The 6,636-nt window shown below is 38.5% G+C and overlaps 1 pseudogene across 1 annotated transcript; it reads left to right on the forward strand.

Annotated features, from left to right (window-relative positions):
• The first annotated feature begins 5,657 nt into the window (after positions 1-5,657).
• On the forward strand, positions 5,658-5,983 carry LOC308656856 (thioredoxin-like; annotated as a pseudogene). The gene has a single exon. The product of its transcript is annotated as a thioredoxin-like (transcript).
• Positions 5,984-6,636: the final 653 nt, after the last annotated feature.

Below are 6,636 nucleotides of genomic sequence, written 5' to 3' on the forward strand. Positions count from 1 at the left end.
CTCATCATTTGGTATTACTCACATAACAGGAATTCCATACAATCCACAAGGACAAGGCATAGTTGAAAGAGCTCATCAAACTATTAAAATGTACTTATTAAAACAAAAGGAGGGAATTGGAAAGGGGTATATATCCCCCAAAGATAAACTTAAAATAACCCTTTTTACTCTAAACTTTTTAAATTTAGATTCATCGGGACTTAGTGCTGCGGAAAGACATTTGTACCCCAAAAATGTACATAAGCCTAAGGTACTTTGGAAAGATATTCTAACAGGACAATGGAAAGGCCCGGATCCAGTGATAGTCTGGAATCGGGGCGCTGTCTGTGTTTTCCCACAGGATGAACAGCAACCGATTTGGATTCCAGAGAGATTAACTAAAACAATTTCTACAGAAAAAGAAGATGATTTGACTCAAATCCATAACAGCTGACATCCAGAGCTCCAGCTTGGCTATTCTTACATCTGCGACAGTGATTAACCAAGGTTTTTTTTTTTCAGTATCTATTTTATTATTGCATTTTTCCACATCATAAAGTTCTATTTTATTTTTGAGCTCATACAAACCTAGGTTAATGTTTTTCTGATCAGTTTTATTTTTTGACTGTGTTTTATTTTTTATTTATTTATTTATTTATTTATTTATTTATTTTTTTTTTTTTGACTGTGGAGTTTTTAAACATTGCAATGGAGATTTCACCTAAGTATAGTTACAAGGCCTTTATTTACTATTGTCTTATGTGTTGTATGTTGTGTGCACACTTCTGTTTTGTGTTGTATGTCTGTATGTGTGTATGTCCATATTTCTTATATGAGGAGCGCTCATGAAAAAATGGATCCGAATTTTTTCTTTATTCACGTGATTTATATGGTTTAATTTAAATTAGGTGAACAGCTGTTTATGATTGTTGTTAAAGATGGTTAACAGATCTGTTTGTTTACTAATTTAAATTTGGTAAACGGCTGTTAAGGATTGTTTTTAAAGGAGTTTAACAGATCTGTTTGTTTACTTTCACCTTTTCTTTTTATTATATTTAATAATTCTGTTCAGGATAATGTCTCTTTACCATCATTGCCAGAATTTCCATCTCCATCCCAATTCCAGTGAAGACTGAGATAAAACCAAACTACAGCTTCTATGATAGCTATCACAGTAAACTGTATAAACTGATGCATCAATGAATATAACTCAACAAGTAATGCTATCAAGGACTTGATTTACTTTGGGAGGATATGGACATATTGATAGACTCCTCCAATTTGAACTGCTTGCAGAACTTGCCTGGACTATATATCAGTTGCATACATTGTGAAATATCATCTGGTGCACCGAATTGTGGTACTGCTGGCATATTTTTGCTGATGGTGTCACCAGTGATGCAATTTCCTTGCCAGCTCACCCCATGTTTATTGTGGTAATACTGGCATATCTTTGCTGATGGTGTCACCAGTGACGCAATTTTTCCAAAGGAGCCGTCAATTGGCTTGGTGTCGTGGCATTTCTGTATCCTCCTCCCTTCTACTAGTGATGGTCTAAATTTGGGGGCCAACAGAGGTGAGGCAAAGAACCTCACCCCCCCACTGGCACCAAGGCTAAATTTGGGGGCCAACAGAGGTGAGGCAAGAACCTCACCCCCCCACTGGTGCATAGGCCTATCCACAAGCATGGCTGAATGCTGGACCGGTAGTCAGCGACGGGTTGCTCTGATTACAGTGGATTCAACCTAAGACAGGAAGCTGACGCCTAAAGGTCAGTTCTCCCATGACGGGTAAGAACCATATGTTAAATTGGACAACCTACCAGGCACGGTCCCTAGCCACATTGCTTGTTGCTTAATTAAACAGAAGGGGGCAGATGCTAGGAGCCACAAGCATATATACGATGTATGGCACCTTTGGTTGTAAAGTGACGCCAGCTAGCCACTGAGATGATTATGTTAAAATTTACATTCATATGCAAACTGGACTCCCGCTGTTCACCTTGGCCTGCTACCGGACTCAAGTTACGGGACTTTACGGGACTGCTGGAGAGTTCCCATTGGTTGGGGAAGGATAGTAGGAGGGAATTCCGGAGGAGGTGGGAGGAGACGGGGGGGTTCCGGTCGGCGCGCGGTTCCGGTCGGACACCCTCGTGGGAGGACCGGTTTTTGACTTGCTGGCGCTGAGAGTGTTAGCGGCTTTTTCAAAATAAAGTTTTGTTCCTGCTTGATTGGCTCGTGATTCTGTGCCCAGCCAAGACTGCGGCATAACAAGGCTGATAGTTTGGTTCCAATCCGACTTTATTCTCAATTTAGTTCTCCCTGGAGGGGAGATGTAGGTAAGAAGTTCCATGAACTCCTAGCTATTCTGAGACTAATAGGAACCTTTTAACCATGATGACAGCAAAATTATTTGGGATTTTAACAACTGGGTATGTTGGGGACTGGAGAGAAACAACTAGAGAGAAATAGAGTCGTTGGGTGACCACTGATACATGGGGAGGATAAATACAAGAAATGCCAGAGAATCAAAATCTGTAGGACTTGGTGGCTGATTGGATGTGGGGTGAGAGGAAAGCCAGAATTCAGGCACATGCCCAGATTCCTGCACCTTGATTTTACTGAGTTATGAATTCACTGGTTTTTTTTTTAAAGAGAGGCCTGATCTTCTTTTCTTGATAGAGGTCCCCCCCTACCGCCCCCCACCAATTGTTCTTAATTCCTGAGATTCCCATGAGAAGACATTCTAGACTTCCTGCCACGTGAATTGCAGTCTTATTATATAAATTCTGCGGAGCTCTCTCTGACCACTTTCTCAGGTATTTGTCTCACCTTTAGCTTCTTTCCTCCTCTCTGTCACCGTCATGCTCAAACTCAGCCTGCTCTGCCCGAGTAGCATGGTGGCAGCTTTGTGACTTACAGGAAACCTCCACCCTCCACGAAAGAAGCCACCTACTACAGACCCATTCAAGAGGATGATGCATAATAATGTACGTGGCAAAATTATAAATTGCCCCATTGGGCAGGGAACCCAGAGCCCAGCAAGGAGAGAGCAAAGGAAGGATCCGTTCTAGAGTTCCTTTCTAACAATTTCAACATCCACATGTAACCAAAGTTAGAGTTTCCTTCCAATAATTTCTAATTAACTCAAACTTCCCTTTCATGTGGCATCAGATACATTGGAGACTAAAAGTAAGAAGTTTTAAAATATGGTTTTTGAATTGATGGTCACAATACTGCAAGAGATTACTGCTGGTTACAAGAGAAAGACAATTGGGGCTGGGGTTGTGGCTCAGTGGTAGAGCACTTGCCTAGCATGTGTGAGGCACCGGGTTCGATCCTCAGCACCACCTATAAATAAGCAAAATAAAGGTGCATTGACAACTAAGAAAGACAATTATAGAACCATAGAACCCTATGAATACAGATAATATCAAAGGTTACCAATGTTTTCAGAAAGCCACTGTTTTCAGGCAGGAATATTTTAGAATTTATTATTATGTTAAATATAAATGTCTATTTTCCATTACAATAACTATTCTGTGATCCAAGCTGGATAAATAAGGACTGATATTCAAATCTCCTTACTTTCAAAGTCTCATTAAAAGATGGGGAAAAAAGCCAAGATGAAAATAAAGCCACATCCCCACTGGGAAAACAAGAAGTGGAGTATATTAGTTCTGGGAAATTGTGGAACACTAAAAATCCTGAAAATCCTCCCACTTTGAATGCTTGTGAGTGATGAATAAATAGCATCTAACTTGAAGTGCACACCTAAACATGCAAGAAAGAAAGAAATTCCCCCATTACAGACAAAACGGGAAGTAAAAATTAAAAGTTAAATATTTAAAATGGCATTAGAGCCCCCCACCACCCGGAAGGAGGTATGAGAGAGGAAACTCTATACTAGGTAATTTACATAGACACATATGTCTATGTGGAACTATGGGATGAAAATTTGGGCTTTCAAAAGGCAGACTCTTGAAACTAAACCACCAGCATAAAGTCTAGATTCCAAATGAGTGGTTGGTGGGGGGAAAAGCTACCCACCAGCCTAGACAGGTAACAAGAAATTTGTGTTTGTATGAGCTCTGGGGGAAATAGAAATTTTCTCCCACAATAGCAAAACCCGGGACTGTGTCACGTGCATAGGTGTGTTTCTGGGAAGCCCCAAATAAGGAATCACCATAAGACTCGGTTCTGAGCTGACGGTATTTCTAGGGCTTAGAAGAAACAAATGCAAAATGGCTTTTGAAGGACATAGAAGCACAGGACAGAGTAACATCAGCAAGATGGCAGACTAAGAAATATCAGCCTTCACCTTCAAAATAAATAGGCAATTAAAATTGTTTTTAAATTAAAGCAAGAAAGAAAAAAGATAAATTGAAAAGTCCATGATTTGGATACAATTTGTCTTTTCCAAAACTCATGTTAATGTGTGTCCCCAGTACATTAGGGCTGAGAGGTAGTGAGGCATTTAACAGGCAGTTAGGCTATTCAGAAGGTTAATGTTAATCTTCTTCTCATACTCTTCGTCCCTACTCTGTTCTTAGTTACTCTCCTTATATCAAAGAAGACATTTGGCATTTGTTTTTTAGGGATTGGCTGGCTTCACTTAGCATAATCTGCTCTAATGCCATCCATTTCCCTCCAAATTCTATGATTTTGTCATTTTTTAATGCAGAGTAATACTCCATTGTGTATAAATGCCACATTTTTTTTATCCATTCATCTATTGAAGGGCATCTAGGTTGGTTCCACAATCTTCCAACGGCATTAAACATTAACAGGGATGAGAGGTGGGAGGGAAAGCGAGAGAGAAGGGAAATTGCATGGAAATGGAAGGTGATCCTCAGGGTTTAAAAAATTACATACAAGAGGAAGTGAGGGGAAAGGGAAGAATAATACAAGGGGGAGAAATAAATTACAGTAGAGGGGGTAGAGAGAGAAGAGGGGAGGGGAGGGGAGGGGAGGGGGGATAGTAGAGGATAGGAAAGGCAGCAGAATACAACAGACATGAGTATGTCAATATGTAAATCAGTGGAAGTGTAACTGATGTGACTCTGCAATCTGTATACGGGGTAAAAATGGGAGTTCATAACCCACTTGAATCAAAGTGTGAAATATGATATATCAAGAACTATGTAATGTTTTGAACAACCAATTTAAAAAAAACAATTAAAAAAAAGATAGGGAAAAACTAAAAAAAAAAAAAAAGAAAAAGAAATGCCGTTGGGATTTTGATTGGCATTGCATTAAACCTATAGAGAACTTTTGGTAATATCGCCATTTTGATGATGTTAGTTCTGCCTATCCATGAACAGGGTATATTTTTCCATCTTCTAAGATCTTCTTCTATTTCTCTCTTTAGGGTTCTGTAGTTTTCATTGTATAAGTCTTTCACCTCTTTTGTTAGATTGATTCCCAAGTATTTTTTTTTTTTGAGGATATTGTGAATGGAGTGTTTATGTACAGTTTTAATGCATGATTTTTTAAACTTTTTGGGAAGTCAATTATTTATTAGTGATGCAAACAGAGGCTTAATGTTCAAATTTTTAACAAAGGAAAAAAGATAAAGATAAGGCAGGCTGCAAGCTCCCCTCCCAACTCTGTCCCATGGTGCCTTGGATCCATTTCCATCAGATGCAACAGTCACTCATTAGACTCCCAACAGCCAAAATGGTGAAGCAGATCAGCAACCAGGAAGCTTTTCAGGAAATCTCGGAGTCTGCAGGAGACAAGCTTGTACTAGTTGACTTTTCAGCTATGTGATGTGGCCCTTGCAAAATGATCAAGGGTCTCTTTAATTCCCTCTCTGAAAAGTATTCCAACTTGTTGTTCTTTAAAGTAGTTGTAGACAACTGTCAGGATATTACTGAGGAGTGTAAAGTCAAATGCATGCCCACTTTCCAATTTATTAAAAGTGTCAAAAGGTAGGTGAGTTTTCTGGAGCTAATAAGGAAAAGCTTGACACCACCATTAATGGATTTGTCTATGATTTCTGAACAATATAACCATCCATTAGTTGTTCAAAACTTATAATTTTTTAAATTTATGAAAAGTATGAAGTTCAGAAACTATATATCCTACTGCCAATAAAATATTCATTCTACCATTTTTTAAAAAAAGAAATAAACTCTCAACAAATTATGATATAGGGAATATACCTGAATATTAGGCAGGCTATACATCATAAGCTTGTGCTAACATCATACTCAATGGTAAAAATGTTGAAAGATTTTTCTCTAAAAATCAAGAACAAGGCAAAGATGCCCACTTTTATCATTTTTCTCAACCTAGGGGTCCCAGCCAGAGCAATTAAGCAAGAAAAAGAAATCAAAAACATCCTAATGGCAAAGGAAAAAGAAAAATTGACTTCTCTCATAAACAAATGACATGACTCAGTGTAGAAAACTGTAAAGACTCCACCAAAAAAAGGTGGGGGTGCATATTAGAAACAATGAGCAAATTCAATAAAGTTGCAGCTTACAATTCAACATACATAATTTCCATATATTAACAATGAACTATCTGAAAAAGAAATCTTTAAAGATTTCTTTTCAAGAAATCTTTCAAGAGAGTCCAATGTATAAGCAGAGGTCACCAAAAGCAGAAGTTATTAAGAGACCAAATAAAAAATGGATAAATCTAGAATAGC

Source organism: Spermophilus citellus (genome assembly GCF_964194105.1).
Source record: "Spermophilus citellus genome assembly, chromosome: 9".
Lineage (NCBI taxonomy): Eukaryota > Metazoa > Chordata > Mammalia > Rodentia > Sciuridae > Spermophilus > Spermophilus citellus.